Raw genomic sequence first — 14668 nt, 5'->3', positions numbered from 1 at the left:
TACTCCCTATCACAGATCAATGTAATGGCTTTTTAATGAAATGACATGAACCAGTTGACCAAAATGAGTGTTTCTCCATTTACTATAGTCAAACTTTCTATTTATTTACATTTAAAAACACCAGTGTGTATTTTTATTTATAAAAGATAGTCTATATGCTTCCGGTCCAAAGTGACAGACCTCACCGTGTAACAGAGACAGAGATACATGAGTTCAGTTGTAGGTGTTGGGTTACATGATGCTCTGCTCCTCACAGTTGTCTCCTGCTGCTGCATGTGGTGAACTTTGCTTGGTCACCAGTAAGAATTCATTACCCTGATAACACAGCATGTGGCCACAGCTCTTTAATCTCTGTGTGCATCCCCCCACCCCACCCCACCCCCCTGTGGGTGACTGGAGGATGATGTGATATTGGTGTGTGTGTGTGTGTGTCTGTGTGTGTGTGTGTGTGTGTCTGTGTGTGTTTATGTATAAACCCACTCTTCAGGAAGCACTTAGGAAACCTGTGCACCCCTCACTACCCCCTCAAAAAAATGTCCTCCCCGGAACAGTTCCTCCAGCTTGGACATACCCCGATGGATTTACCCTGTTAGGTTGAGCAAGTCCTTGCATGTTCTCCAGACCCTGCTGCTTCCTGTGGTCTGTGAATGGGTTACTTTGCCTGAAGGTGTTTATCTGCTGCCTGACACAACCCAAGACACAGACCTGACCCCTCTTAAACCTGATTTAAACCTTGACATGTCAGCAGAGATTCTTTTTCAGCGGCTGGCCTGTGGAGCAGCTTGTTGCACATTTTAAACATGTCTGTTCTCACTCATCCTGATCATGAGTTATCTTGAAATTGATTGTCAGGGGCAACTGGATTTGATGTTGGGTCTTACAGATGGTCCATCAATGAGCTTGCTGTGTGAATTTTAAATGCTGAAAATACTGTTTTCAAGCTACATGTTGGGATACAGGGGATGTTGCGTGCCAGGTTAGCAGATAACCCCTTTTGCCTGGAAAAGCCTAATTACTCTTAATTGTGCCTTTCATGTTAATGGTGTCAGGGGCAGCCTTAAACAACACAACCCTCCCTCATCTGAATGACAATTAGTGTAAATGGAGCAGCTCAGGGCATGGAGAGTTAGTCGGCGGGGGTGGGCTTTTATGATGTGGCTGCGACTTGTCCACGGGACGACTGCTGGAGGACACAGCTGCAGGTCCTTTCACCATATTGGATTATGCAGAATCCGATACTGACCCATTGGTGAGGGCATTACAAGCCCTGACCCAACACAGCCACCTGTTTGTTCAGGCAGAGTTGATCTGTTGGTGCATCAATCAACCAACATAACCCTGTTTTCCAGCTCCCTCTGTGGTGATATTTGTATGCAGGCATGTTTTTAAACACTGACACATTTAGGTCAAATGACATGTTTTGCTGAAAGTGCAGAGTCTCTCTCGCGTGTTTGGTCCATCTCATATCCAGCCTTGTATTCTCTATTCACAACACCAGCTATACAAGAGCTGCACTTAGTGTTCGAGCACGTCTATATATAGACACTGAGGTGATGCTCCTATTGTTGGAGATTGATTGACGTGACTATTTATACAGTGGAATCCAAATACACAATAGAAGAGTTTCTTTTAAACAAACAATACCCACCTAAAAATGTCTCAGGAGTGATGAAGACTAAAACACACACACTCTCTCTCTCTCTCTCTCTCTCTCTCTCTCTCTCTCTCTCTTATCCTCAGCCACACACACACACACACACACACACACACATATGAACACAAGCAGGCGCCTGGCATGCATCCCTCAGCCCTGTGTTTGGACAGCTCTCCTGTGACACCCCATCAATGTCTGCGTTGGACAACCATCAGAGCTGTTCAGCCAGACTGGGCTCTGTGGTGCAGTCCCATGTTAGCGCACTCAGCTGGGTTTCAGGTTTCACCGGCTCAGTGCTGAGGGGGAGCCGTAATACTTGTGGCGGCAAGTGGCCCTCTGGCGTTTCTGGTCCAAGAGCACATGGCTGGCAAGTTTACCACATTCCTCGTACAGACCGCACCAGTGACTGCCTCACAACACCAAACAGAGCAGAGCTGCAGTCTCACAGTCTTTCTGCTCATCGAGGATACGAGACCAGGATCTCGCTAGATCCATAAGTGCATTAGTTGTGCAAGCTGTGTGCACAGTCTTATCTGTTGTAGTATTACATCATATACCTTCAGCACAGCTGTAACTCATTAATGAAATGCTCTGAACAACAAAAGTGAAAGAAAAGTTTTTATTGCACACCTAAACATAATCAGGGTGATTATTCAAAGTAATGTGCATCAAGGAAACTGTTTGCAAATGGCACCACACAGAAGAACACAGGATCAATATCTTATCTTTGAGATAAGCAAAGTGCATTCATGTTGCTGCTACAGGAAATAACTTATGTTTGTGTAGAACTCACATTTCCCTCATACATTGATTTTAATTAACCAGCTTACTTATTCACATTCACAGAAATTGTACATGCACAGTCAGTTTAAATGAAATGTGTTCACATGATAACATGCTCGAAATGTAATGTTATGTAATATTAAAGGAAAGACAGGAGCCTGTGCAGTTCCTACTGTGTTTTAAGGTGCTTCAGGCTTTCTTCTCTGCTCAAACAACACTTGTGGTAATGTTGAGTGCCATGTATTCCCACTCTGTCTCCTGATTTCAGTCTTCCTCTTCAGCACAGGACGTGCAGCTCACGTTCGTGCAGCTCTGTGACCTGGAATGAAAGTTTCTGTGGACAGTAGACACAGCACATCATCTCTGCTACTATAAACTCCACTAGAGCAGCTCAGGCCAGGAAACCACATTAGCCCATTCACAGTCCATCCTCCCAGCATTTAACTGACCCGGTCTGACCATTACTGGGACTTTACTAAGTGAGGCTGCATCAACGAGTCAATGCACAGCACACCCGAGGTCAATATCTGTCAATGTTGGAATTCATGAGAGATGCTGCAGGAATATTTTGTCAGCGAGTGAAATATTATTTTATCAGCAGTGATCCCATATTCATTTAAACGTATGTGCTGGGATCAGATGTGGATAACTCTGTGAACACAGATCTTAAGTCATTCACACAAAGAAAAGAAACCCATCAGTGCATCTTGAATCACATTTTACAACAGGATCATGAGCATATTCTGGCAGGTCCAGACAACCTGCCGTTGATATAGTACCCTTCTAATTACAGAGCAGATTTCAAAGACTTGCTCATTCATTCCTGCACCGATGCCACCCCCCCCCCCCCTCCACCCCACTCCCACCGCTCCCCCGACAGGCACTGAGAAGGCCTAGACAGCCTTGATGCTGCGGCTTGTTGTTTTTCATTCAACTGTCTTATAGCTCTTGCCGTCTGTTCTGTCTCTGAGCTCATATTCAGCTCTGACTTTGCATTCTTGGGTCCAGAATATGACACTGTGAACAAACCGGCGTCTTTGTTCACTTTTCTACATTGTAACTTGATAACATGCTATAAACACATTATTGTCAGAGTGATTCATCAGAGTGATTTGACACTGAAATGAGAAGTGTGGTCTTTGCACCAAGTTGAACTGAAGGTTTCCTCCATTAACCATGTGTGCGTCTCAGCACCTCGGCCCCCGGTGGACTGCCTGGGCTGCGATTTAAGTGGTTTCTGCTGAACCGTTCTGTCAAGTCAAGCATTCCAAGCAGCCGGTGACCAGGAAACCACAGTGCTCGCTTGCACTTCTGGGACCTAGCACCCCACACATGCTCCTCAGATATGCCTGGATGGCTGGTGTGATTAGGGGAGAAGCTGGAGGCAGTGTTTGTTTATCAAAGGAGACGTTTTGTTAAAATTAAGGTTAAGGTTTTTCATTGCCACGCTTGAGGGAAATGTGTGAGTGATTACAATTTACATTCCTGCGGTGGGACCCTCCATGAGAGCAAGTGCTTCTGAGTGTGGGGGGCCGCACACTCACCTAAAATCCCTCTGCTGGCCGTCTGTATATTTTCAGGTCTATAGAGCAACATTTGTGTTGAGTGTGTGAATGTTGGTGTGTGTTTTTGTAACGTCAGGTGCCTCCGGAGGAAGTTAAGCTCTGGTTTGTTGTTGGTGAGGGGTGATTGTGTTCTCTCCTGCAGAAATCGGGGGGCCATGATAAGCTATCTCCTCGCCCTGAGGAGTGTATGTGCCCCTCATACACAAACACTCACTCATTTAATAACATTCCCCAGCAGTCATTACTCTTTATGGAGTCCTGAGTGTGGGGCCGAGGCACCAGGAGCACAATTCAAGCCTGTCCTGAAGAGGTGGGGGGGCAAAGTCATCTACCCCCTGACCTTAAAAGCTTGCTGACCTCCCAACCCCCTCCACACACTCCCTACAAAACACAAAAGAACAAACAGCCACCTCCATCTTGCTTATCACCCAGCTTCTAAAGACTTGACCGGCCAATTAGAGTGGATTTAACGTTTGACATGATACTGAATAGCCACAGGTCAGCAGACCGACAAGACCCAGGCGTGATTAACCTGTCAGAGTCAACTCAATAACTTAAATGAACTCTTCCGTCCAGGTTGTCACTCATGGCTGGAGACGAAGTGAGCCATGAAGATGTTTTTGTCCTTTACTTCCTGCAGCTTCTGGGAGTTGCAGTAAAATATATATTTATTTTTCAAGGCCTGAACACTTCAAGTGCACAGAAACAGCAGTGAGTCACACATGATGCCCCAGTGCCTGTTGCGTTTTGTAGTTTTCATACACTGTGGTACCTGGTACGTTCTTCTCTTGTACCAAAAACAATGTGAGTTCTGGCTGTAATTTCGTGCACAGAATAAAGACCAGAGATGATCTCATCTCAACAAAGATATTCTCTGTACTCGGCTCTAACATCTGCTCAGCCTTCTGCCTGAACACACATGTAGCTGTTATTGTCAGTACCATGGCTCAAACTACGAGATTTCCTCCAAAGATAAAATAAACACACGTCTGCCTGACTTCACGTTAAACTAACTTTACTGTGGCGTGCACTTTACAACACCTCACCACATTCTTCTCCATGGCAACCTGGAGAAATATTGACAGCTCACATTGACGGCTTTAAAACTGATTATCAGCTAGCCTTTGTCTTGCCGCCACTAGCCAGAAGTGTTTCAGGCCACCTGCGTGGGTTTCCTCTCGTCACTCATGCTGTTTAAATGATATGATCTCCACAGTCCCCTCCTCCCAGGCCACCAGCATCTCAGAGACAGACTTAAATATTACGCAAGTGAACTATTCTTACAGAAATCTCTGGATCTTTGCAGGAAGAGAAGATAAAAAAAAAATGTCAAGTCAAATTCTCATGAACTCTCCTTTCTTACTCCTCATGAATAGTTGGCTCGCTGTCTACAGGGTGAGATTAGAGGGAAATGAGAGATAAAGGATCTGAAATGGCGGCTGTAGAAAGAGAGCCTTATATTTAGTAAATCCTCCTGTGCTATTTGAAAAGATTTTTTCTTTGGTAGATATATATTGCTGTGAATTCCGGTGTTGAAGTGATCTACGCAAATTTAAGTGTTTTAAAAAGAAGCTCTCAGGAGAAGTCAAGACAAACCTAAAGTTGAAAGGACAGGATAATGGGGAAAATGTGAGTTAAACTGATTCGGTATTTTAAGAGGAAGGAAACGTGCATTTGTTGCTCTGCCATGCAGGTGTTTAGACTGGGATTTGAGTGGAATGTGAACTCCCCTCACCTCTCCTCCGTATAGTGGATCTGCCAGGTCGAGTCTCTGAAGTTGAAAGAGGCTTTTCAACAATCATCCTGCCATCACATGAATAAAGCAAAGAAAGCACCTGCTGGATATGAGGGTGTGGATCAATGGTGTGCTCATCGGTTTAGGATAAGACAATATGATCTGCTTTGATTTCTCTTCACACTGGTGTTGAGTTTTCCTTTTTCTATGGGCTGAGGCTGACCATTCACTAAAGCCCTCAGCCTGGGGCGAAGTGTGAAACTCTTCATTTAAAAAGGTTGCGGGGTGGTGCCTTTTTTGTAGACTTTCCAAAACCAAAAGCACAATTAAGCAAATGTGCAAAGAAAAAGTGTCTTTATCTGCCCTAACTTAGCTGCAAGACACATTTAAAGATCCATATAGTATACAGACAGATGCCCATGTGCTGTGTGATTATAGATCAGGTCTAGCTTCTATATTAATACTGTGAAAGTATCAAAGCCTCAGTCCACAGAGAAATGCACACAGCCTGTATTCAGAAACTGAGCCTTAAAACCAGCCGTCAGGACTTCTGGAACTTTGTGATGTCACAACAAAGCAGTCACCACTCTCAGCCATGCCCCAAGCCCCACCCACCTGCACCCACCATCCAACCTTGCAGGATTTGGTTTCTCTGAGTGTTTACCTGAAATCTGCTATATTTTTATTGGATCACTCAGAAAACAGTCAGCAGAGAGGCTCAGAGCCTCCTCTCTTCTGATTGGCTCAGTGACCTGTTGTTACAAGAGCTCCAGAGAGAAGCCTGAGAGAGGAGATGTAAAACTACACTGAGATGGTTTTTGGTTCTTAAAACCACAAATAAATATATCTTCTTAAGGATCAACACTTCAAATAAAACACAGGAAAAGAGGAAAATATGGAGCTTTAAATATCAGCGGGAGACAACAATAGCAACCAAGTAATGGAACTATGTTAGCTTAATAAGCTAGCTAGCTGCAGCTAGTTATGTAAAGCTCTGATTGATTTTGATCTCTCTTTTTGCCTTATGTGATAATTACATTAAACACAAATCAGACACCTCCACAGACAGAACAGATGTCACTGTGGATGAAGCCTCATACAGATAGAATTTTTATATTTTATAGTTTCTATCTTCTTCATAGTTTCTGTCTGTTTCAGACTCCTCATGGTCTTATCTGCTTCCTGCTGTGTGTGTACCGTCCTGTGGACCCTCACTTGTCACACTTATTTACACTTTAAGTGCATGTGGTCGAGGCGGCCTGTAACAGGCTGGTGTTTGAGTGTTTGTGAACGAGCGTCACTGACCTGGATACAGAGGCTTTCGCTGCTCTGCTTCTTGTCAAAGTTCAACACCTTGCCACAAATGCATCACCTTTGAAGCAGGATTTCTTTCTCTCACTTTTATCTTCTTAAGACTAGTACATTAAGGAAAATGTAATCTAAATCTGGCCTTGTGAATTAAGAGTTTGTGAGCAGATGGGGGAAAGTCCAGTCCAGTCTGCCTTTTTTTTCATAGTGAAGTTTTCATGGCAGATGTGCATCATTTTAATGCTCCAGATAACACTAGCTGTGGCGCTGAAAATGACCCGAGGCCTCCACACAGGCTTTGCTGGACAGGTCAGCGTGAAAGAACGACTCTCCTCCACCCGGCTCACTGTGCAAATGCGAGTTCACCCTCCTGTTCTGGCTTTTGTTCCTCCCTCCTTTATACCCTCCTCCTCTGGGATATTTCCTCGCCATCCGGATTCATCTTTTATTCTTGCCAGTAATTTCTGTGCCTGCCCGCTCCCTCAGGCATTTGGTATACTTTGTTCCTCTCCTCTGACTGCAAGCTTTCTCTGGGCTTCTGGGTCTCATCTCTATATCCCAGTTTCTTATTTTGGGATGCAGCCAGTCCCGCTCCCAGCAGCCCCAGTGGGGAGAGACCATCCTGCTATAGCAGCAAAAAAAAACTGCTTTCCTATAAAAATGGATGACCTGCTCTCCATTATGCTCTGCTTTTCAGTTAGCAACTCTCTGAATTAAACAATTACTGACCACTGATCGACCCAGAGCGGGTGCTTTGTACTGTGGGTTAATATTTGATGTAGTTTATGAGTTGTTATGTATGAATCACAAATGAGAGTGTTTAATTTGTGGAACAGCCTCAGAGCTCACTGAACTTCACCGCAGTCAAATGAGTAACTGAATGTTCCTGAATGACTCAGAGCTCATTTTATTTCCCAGTAAATCCTTTCAGTTTTATTGTGAGTGTTGTTACTGATCTCATGACACATCAGTGTCCGATGTTTAATCATGAGGAAACAGCAGATTCTCTCGTACCATCAAAGCATCCCACGTTTCCAAGAAATGGATTCTCACCCTGGAGAAGGATCCAGTTACCAGTGCAAAGGTTGCTCTCTGACTGCTCACTGGGGAGTTCAGACTTGAAGGGAACTTCCACTGACATCTGAAACACGTACTGAATGAGACGCTTTATTGTTGCTTTTCCACAATGAATGTGTAGAAATAGTTGAATCCTCCAAATACACCTGTCTAGTTTATAACATATTGTGTCATCATGTCTCTCCGAATCTGTCTGGAGCTGTCTCACCGTTAGACATCGGTGTAATTCTACCTTAACAAATGACAGCCATGTTGAGAAGCCAAGAAACAGTGAAGTTCATACACAGTCTACAGCTTCAGTGTGTGATCAGTATGTCCGTGTTCCCACAGCACTGAATTGTTGGGAGGGAGAGACTGAAAGAAAAAAAAAGTGGAATGATATTTGGGACAAACCCAGTTTTCTATCCTCCATCATGGCTGCTGTAGGGCTCTTGTGATGATTTGCCCAGCCTGCCTTGGCAGCCGCTCTCCATCAGGCAGAAAGCCACTGCAGAGCAACTTACTGCAAACTGAGTTTAAACCTCATTTTCACTCATACAGTGTTGGATAAATCAAACTGGATTTTTCTTCTGGTTTTCCACTCTTCCTAACATGTAAATAATCACATCAAGAAAATGACTTTTAAAAATGCTTTGTATGCTCTGGAGGACAAACTGATGATACTGAAGGGACTGCACTGCAGAGCAAAGTGATGAATGGAATCTACAGTACGGGTCGGCAAGAACTGCTTTGAAAACTTTTTCTTAGGGCTGACCGATATGCAAAAAATCATACTGCGATTATTTTTACAGATTCATTTCTTTTTCACAGACAAACATTTTAAAATGATGATGTGATTTTTGTTGTTGATGATGTTGTGCCACATTTTATCTTTATTTTATTAAAAAAAATGCAGCTCCTGCGATCTGGATATTGCACTTGGCCATATTGCAATTTGGTTTATATCTCCATTAATTGTGCAGCTCTACTTTTTCTCCACAAGTCTTGTAGTGAAGTTGTGAACATTGTAAGCAACAGTAAAAACCAAACTACCAGAGACTACCGAAGTCTAAACACAGCCAAAAAGGGCAGAGGTGGCTTCAGACAGGAGTCAGTATTTGAATAATTCTTTGATGCCACCAGGTCAAGTGTTTAATAATGATGCCATAAGTCATTAACACGACATGACTTTAGCAGTGTAGTTTTTCTATATCCAGGAGTATCAGATAGGATTTGATAGGGATTTGGTTTGAACAAGATTAATATTTTCAGTTTCTACAGTTGTGGTTTTGACTTGTTTTCACTGTCACTCCCTGGAGGAATAGTTCCTGGAAATAGCTTTTAATGACGAGTCACTTATGGGAAATGCGAGGGCTGCTGACCACTGTTGCAACAGAGGTCTAACGGAGGGTCGGCCTGCCGGCAGCCTGTTCACATCAGTTTATCTGAAGCGGTAGCTGTACGTGGTGCACTGAGGAAAGTACCTGAAGGTGCTGCTGTTGGCTGTCAGCTCGGAGTCCATAGTGCTGTTGAGGGTGTGTTTCATTAAAAGCAGAGACTTTCATTTTGACTCTCTCCTCCTGCTGGAATCCTGCTAAACTGTAACCAGACATCAGTGTTTGTTTGTGTGTGTCAGTGTGTGTGCGTAACTTTTTCCTTTCTCCTTCCTGTGTGGGAAACTGAAATATTTAGTAAAATACATTCTCTTTCCAACTCGCTAACATTACTGCTTGGCATGAAACACGCAAATAATTCAATACAGTGTGAGGCTTGTTTTTTACAAGAGCAGTTTATCTCATAATAAAACTTGTGAGTGGAACCTGCATGTTACACCCAGCGTGATGCAGAGGAACTCAGTGAAGTTTGATCTCCAGGACTGTGGCTGTCAGTGGTGCCTGCGTTGCTGTTTCACAGAGAATTTGAGTGAAACGGACAAATTAGACATCATGGTCATGATTATTATCTGTCTACCTGTGGGAAACTGCTGCAGAGTGATATATGACTAGAGAGGTGGATAGTTACATTTACATTTAGCTGAGTGGCATACTGAGTGAGGTAAGGCCTGGTTTTTCTGGTGTTGTATAGAGCTCAGACCAGGAGACGGATGCAACATGGTCAGAGAGTTGTGGCTGTTTGGTACCTTGGTGTTGAAATAGGCAAATGACCCAAATGTCCTGCTACTCCCACACTACAAATTTGACTAAGTGGTCTTTCAAAGCAGCCGGGGATGCATTTACATTCAGACTATGCTACATATGTGGTCAGATGTATCTGTGACTCGTCCTGGAGCATCCTCAGTACAGTCGTACCTGTGTGTGGAGACATATCTACTTCTGATTTGAAAAGCATTCACAGGGCCTCGCTCCCCAGAGCCCCCACCAGCCAGTGAAGGACAGCGGAGTGGAGGTGTGTCAGACGATCCCACTAGAAACACACACACAAGAGAAACATGTCTGACTGAGATTCAGACTTAAAATCACTTGTGCGAATGAAATGGAAAGCAGAGTTTGAACGTCTGCCACGCTGAAACAGAGCGGCGTCGGGGCGAAGGCCTGCCCTCCCGTCTCTTTGTGCAGGCGAGCTGCGTGCCAGCTGGCTGGCCGCTGGGAAGTGTTGTGTGACTCATTACCTCTCCATTGAGGGACACAAAGCTGGGGGGCGCTCAGCCCATCAGAGTCTCCCAGCCTCCCGTCTTCACCTTAACGTGAGGCCAAGGTCACAGCCCCCGTGCTGGTATGACGCTCGGGCAGCTTCAGCGGCCAATCAGAAGCAGAGCTCTCGGTCACGGAACGTGTTTGAATGAGTTTGAATGAGGCTGTCGGTAGGAAGTCTCTCTATTCACTCAGTGTGTGGACAGTTACCTTGGCAGCACTTTGTCTAAAGGAAGAAATGTCGCAGTTGAACTCATTTGGCAGGACACATGGGCGGCTGTTGATTTGAATTCTTTCACTACATGTGTCCCAGAAGTGCGTCTCTGTTTTACTGCCCAACTGTTTGTTCACTCTCAAACTGAATGCCACAGTGGCACCAGCTTATGACAGAAACGCCTCATTTATCACCTTGATGATGTCTATTCATCCCTGCCATAAAGACACAGTGTTTTTTTTCTTTGGTGTAGACAATGAACTTTCTCGTTAGTTTGACCAGGGTGGACTCTGGGGTGGTGGGGGGGGGGGGGGGGCTGTACTAAGCTGTGTTTTAGTTGTGTTTTCAGAGGTGCAGCGTTAAAGGGAGTGTATAGAGGTGGATCAAAGACAACGTCATTCTGACAGATGAGAATAACACCTTGTAATCAGAAGCACATGCTGCCTGTTGGAGCAGAGGCAGGTTGTGGATGGAGGAGCTGTGATGAAGGAGCAGATATTGTGTGAAAAATAGCTGCGGTGTTATTCTAGGCTTAAAAACATAATAAATAGCCACCTCCATACCAAGGCAGATTATGATGACTTAACAAAAGCAGCAACAATTCCAAAGTTTTTCTTTGCTCTCGCTCTGTGTGTGTGTGTGTGTGTGTGTGTGTGCGGGCGTGTGTGTGTGTGTGTGTATGTGTGTGTGTGCATGCATGTGTGTGTGCGTGCGTGTGTGGGGTTGCATGGATGTTTCATTTTAGAAAAGCAGCTCATATCAGGTTAACCCTCTGTGTGAATGTGGGAACCTGTGAGACTCTGCCAGAGCCATCTGTGACTCTGCAGATGGCCCTGCGTGTTAAAGTGGGCCATGGTAGGACCCTGTCGTCTACCCAGGATGGGACAATGGAGATTACGGGTGTCTGATCTCTTGGTTTAAACACAGTCTGAGGACTGCAGGACACGGGGAGGGGCACACTGCCCCAATCTTTGAATTGCACCGCTGTTATTTCATCCACATGAAAGCTTTGTCAGGGCTGGGCAAAGTCACTGAGAGTGGTAGATATGTATTTACAGAACAAAGGTTATCTGTGCTTCTGGAGGCTTTTCTTGCTTTCAGGCCAGTTGTCCTTCAATGACACTCGTGCTGCCTTTTGTTGTGTGTGTGTGTTGTGTCTTTTTATGGTGTCTTTTTGTTGGGAGCTGGGTGTAAAGAAGGTTGCATTCAGGAAAACAGGAATCATTCACAGAGGCTAACTGTGGGAAGCTGAAGTCTTTTACGTCTTTATTTTTTGCGATTGCTCTGGTCTGTACTGTATTCAGCGCACATTCCCACACCCTATTTGGTGTTCCTTGTTTCTTGATTGTTGTTGATGTTGGTGCTCCGCCAAAGAATGATCTGTGTGCTCAACCTGCTCGGCTGCCAGAGTGAAACGTAGTACAGACGGGAGAGTCGGCGGAAGATGCATGCTGCATTAGCAATGAACGGAACAATGACCTTTATTTATGTGAATGAAGTAACTCACTGTTACGTTCACACAACCTCAGTCGTGCTCTGCAGGCTTTAAAAACACATGCGCATCATCACAGTAGATTTTGTCTTTTTTTTCTTTTCTTTGTTACCAGTTGTGGCCAATTCAAGCCTGTGACATATGTGCACATGTACATACAGGCTTATGTTGCAGTTTCACCTCTCTGCAGGGGGTCTACAAGTTAGAGCAGCACTGATCCAGATCTTATTAAGGACATGTGGTTAGTGAGAGTTTAAAGTAAGAGGCTGAGTCAGGATCAGTTGTCTGCTTTTTATAGTGAGCACAGCTGATCTGTGGGGCGACATCAGGGAGGGCACAAGACATTATAAGTCAGTGAGTTGAGTCAGTCCCTTCATATGACCGTGGAGTGTGTGTTTTGTCATTTCCGTGAGTCCTGAGTTGTTGAGCAACCACTTCTTGACTAGTTCCTCTTCCCACAGTGTATGTTTTGATGACCTCTGCCACGAGAATACTCGAGAAATCGGAGAAGTTGGGAATAATCCAGGGCTGAGGTCTCCAGGAGTGATTTATCTCTCCCTGCTCATCCGTGAAACACCTTGCAATTTATGACTTCATGTGAGGGAGGGAAAGAGTCTTAAGAAATGAAAGAGGTTACTGCACGATTAAAAAAAGCTTCAGTGTGAGCTCCATACAAGTTATTATTATAAGATTTTACTGTAATATTGTATCAAACTCCTGGTCTATGTGTTTGTCTTCATGAGAACAGCACATCAGGTTTATCTGTAAAATACGGTCAGATATGATTTTTTCAAGATGTGGCGAGGTAGCCTCAATGCTTGACTGAAGCTTTTAATGCCTCCTGATCATATCATATTGCACCACATGCAAAGCCAAATCAGATTTCATGCAGAGCAGTTGTAACAATGAAAGTCCCCTCTGATATGATTCAGAGCCGATTGAGCCATTAACATTTCAGAGTTGATTCAGGGTTCAGTCCGTCATTCATCTTCACTCAGCCCAACTCAGTGCCTCTATTATGTTATAGACTTAAGGCTCCACAGTCCTCAGCAGACAACAATGCATTTCTAATAGGAATACACTGGGATACATGCCTTTCTGATGATGTCATGTGCAGCCAGTCATGCCATAAGTAAGAACTATGCCGGGCTTCGTCTTTGAAAGGCTCTGGGCAGCTGCTTCCTCGTTCTCCATCTGTGAGATGTATATGTTCAAAACAGGCCCTTTGTTGCTCAGTGGCGATGGCACTGACCCGGGGTCAGGGGTTTGAATCCCACTGTGGCTACCCATTGTGAAAATATTCACATTTGTGGTATTTTAATGCAGTTTAACTTGGACCAGGTGTCATCCTGAAGGCTGCATGACAGAAGCTGAGATGTCAGATGTGATTTCAGGGGAAATTGAGATTGCAAGTGAAAATGTGCAAAAGGATAAAAAGTGGCATCAACAAAGCCGGCAGTATATTGTGAGCGTGGGCAGAGGGAGTGTTAGGCACGTAATCTGTGTTTTTATATTCTCATTCTCTTTTACAAGCGTCGGTGCTGATTTTTCCCCCGAAGGGAAAAAGTGAGTATTGTCAGTAATGGAGTGACGGCTCGTTCACATCAGCCTCTCAGTGGTTGGTGCAGCCTGTAAAGCAGATTATGTTTATTTGCTTTATAACAGTTACCTTTGGCTCCTGCAGAAACTTTTAGTCTGGGCAAAACAAAGCCGGTTGAGCGTGTTTAAAAGACATTTGATCTCTAGTTTACAGTTGAAACAACACTGAGGTCACGACTAACGACTGCGCAATGAAAACAGATATAATTTATTAAGTAATTTGTTTGTAACTGGTTCTGAAGTCCTTGAAAAAACCCACCATGACTCATTAATGATTTATGAACACAGTATTTAGCTAATGTTGTGGCTACAGGACGACAGTAGATCACATGTTTGAAAGCTCAGGTCAGTCTGTGCTGAGGTGTCCGGCTTGAATGCTCGGATCCATTGATTAAAGCCTAGGTCACACACAGTCACCCCAGTCCATATTTAAGGAGGCGTTGAAGATGAGTAGCGTTTTGGCTGCATGTGTGATGGTAATGGGTTTACAGCAGGTTTTACAGCCTCATTTGCTTCATCACAATCTGGAGAAGTTCAGCCTCCGCTCTGCTCTGTGTAGCAGCTGCAGCGTCATTCATCCAGTCAAAAGTTTTTCCATTTGCTGATGACTG

General features: G+C 44.4%; 1 protein-coding gene across 1 annotated transcript in view; it reads left to right on the top strand.

The window, feature by feature from the left end:
• Positions 1–14668, top strand: part of nhs (NHS actin remodeling regulator) — a 55618-nt gene that overhangs the window by 835 nt on the left and 40115 nt on the right. The gene's annotated exons all lie outside the window — the stretch shown is intronic.

This window comes from Seriola dumerili, unplaced genomic scaffold, assembly GCF_002260705.1.
Source record: "Seriola dumerili isolate Sdu_G_001 unplaced genomic scaffold, Sdu_1.0 BDQW01000319.1, whole genome shotgun sequence".
In the NCBI taxonomy this organism is placed as follows: Eukaryota; Metazoa; Chordata; class Actinopteri; order Carangiformes; family Carangidae; genus Seriola; species Seriola dumerili.
Note: the sequence above shows the minus strand (reverse complement) of the source record. Positions and strands in the feature narration are given on the sequence as shown.